The following is a 2,601-nucleotide window of genomic DNA, read 5'->3' on the forward strand; positions in this document are numbered from 1 at the left end:
GAAATAACCCTGTACCCTTTATGGTCATACCTCTCCTGAATCTCATACAAAGAAATGCTTTGATATTTATCAGTCTCATTTTGTTGTAGTTTTTACTGATGTATTTAGCACTAGCACAAGCAGATTTAGTAGTACTTAACTTTGACTCCAAGGAATTAAAATAATATCCATAACGGCAGGGTTAAAGGCTTACCTTAGTATAAATGTGCAAGTAAATATTAGAGTAATAAAACTATTCCCCTTGAGCAACAAGAAAATTCTAATGCCTTTGAAATCCCCTTTTTAGATTACAAAGTAAGAGTGGTCCATCATGTGAAAAATGCCTGCCTTTCAGTGCAATTTATTTAGGCCCACATAAAATACAAAAACTTTCATCTTAAATATAAAATTTCTCTCATTCATTATAATATTCCAGTGTTTTCAGTTCTGGAGCTTGAAACTAGTATAACAACGTTCAACAAGCTAATATAGTTACTAAGAAACAAATGTATGAAATTAGGTTAGTCACGTTTGTTATCAAATAGGAATAATCTTATACACATAAATAAATGGAATAAGTTATCAAAACATACATTTTATGTAGACATGCTTCCCCAAAACCATTTAATTATAAGTATTCCCAGAGCAGTTCCACAGGGCATTTTCACTGAGAATACCTCCAGAACAAGTCCCACTAAAATTAATGGGTGTTATGCAAGAAATACAGTACAAATTCAACTAGTTCAAATGGATTATATATATTTTTTTCCACCCAAGAGATTTCCTAGTGGCTTGTACTCAAAGTCTACAGTATTATTCCAGTGTAAATAGCCTGTGGTTTGCACATGCACTTTTCTTCAAATAAATAACAAAAACAAAAGGGTTCAAATAGCATTCTGTTGGATTCAAGTGGATTAAATGAATGCTCTGTGAAACATATAATGAGTTGCAAATATGAATCCTTCTACTTATTTCTCAACAGAATTCACCATCTTGTATATACTGTATATTTTATAAAAGGTAGCACACCAGAGAGATACTATGAAATTCTTTTAGCGTAGGCTTAAATGTAGTATAATGTCCAGTAATACGCAGCTCACTTAAGACATTATTTAAAAACCATAGACTCAAATGACTTTTTGTGATTAGGTTAGTGATTATTAGTGTATCTTATGTATAAAGGACCTGGAAAGGACATATCCAGGTTTAAGGAAGACTAAAATTTAGGAGATTAATTGCAAATATTACCTAGTGTTATAAGTTATGAGAAGAAGCTGGAAATTAAACCTTTGCCAAAGTAGTAACATAAAACATCTGAAGAGACTAGAAAAACAGTGAATGAAAATAAATTCCCACATCACCACTATTATCAATATTAACGAGTCTACAGTGTTACATGTATTATCAATATTAATGAGTCTACAGTGTTACATGTATTAGATTCATATATAATCTTCAGGAAAACAGAAGAAATATTATTTATTGAACAGAGTAGCAAAAATAAATATATACAATCAATTCATAGTTCATAATGCAAAATGCTGGAGATATAAATTATATGCAAGGCCACTAAAATATTTCAGAATTCTGGCTTTTGGCCACAGAATTATCAAATCCCTTTGGGCAGCACACTCAAATTTAGATAATAGGCCAAATCCGATCAAGAAGTGCCACGATTGGAGCACTGGACATAGGTATTTGCACTACAAATGGCTCCAAATGATTCAAAGAAAACCATCAACATATAAAAAGTGGTCAGAAAAAAGGGAAATCTCTCAATATACTTTCCCTAATTAGGAGTTACCAATAGAACAGATGGCTCAAAGATAGTGATACTCATTGATTTGAGAGTCGTCCATGAATCTCTGAAATACAACTTGTGGATTTTCTGAGCATCATTCTGACCATTAGCCCCATGTTACAAGAAAGTGGGCAAAGCCCTTGCCCAGTGTGGATTATAATTTGTAGATGGTTCCTACCCTGAAACAATGGCCACCATTGAAACAGGTCAGCTGCGAGCCTGCGTGACATGCAGATCTCATGGCAAAGATGTGGCTTTTAAAAATTATAATTGTGAGCAGTGAAAGTGAGTACCACTGCTCTAACAACTGTAATTTACCCCATGATTACCCTCAGATCTCTCCCACCTTTCTCATCTTTTAATCAAGACCTTTAGGAAAATAATAAAAGGTTTCAAGTATTAAGAAACAGAGACCTTTTACACTTGGAGGTGTAAAATGTTATGTCTCTGATATTTGTACATGATGTTATGCCTGAGAGGTTATCTTCCATATCCATAAAGTGCTTACTTCCAGACGGTGCTAACTTTATTATGGAATCTGATCTCTTGGGGAGATGAGTTTGGATGGCAAAATATACTTCTGCTGCTGACCCATGTTTGGAGAATAGTGTGTTCCCCAAGTATACAAGAGCTAAACATCTAACCATCAAAAAAGCCTCTTCCAGTTAAGAATAGCTGTCAAATGTTGAACATTCCTAAAGTATCATACTAGAGTTAGATACTTTTTAATAAAGAACAGAACTTACTTGTGCATTGTCAAGGGAAAAACAGACTGAAGTTAGTCACTAAAATAAGCCTAGAATCAATCCAATGTTATTTGC

This window comes from Sphaerodactylus townsendi, linkage group LG04 (genome assembly GCF_021028975.2).
Source record: "Sphaerodactylus townsendi isolate TG3544 linkage group LG04, MPM_Stown_v2.3, whole genome shotgun sequence".
Classification (NCBI taxonomy): domain Eukaryota; kingdom Metazoa; phylum Chordata; class Lepidosauria; order Squamata; family Sphaerodactylidae; genus Sphaerodactylus; species Sphaerodactylus townsendi.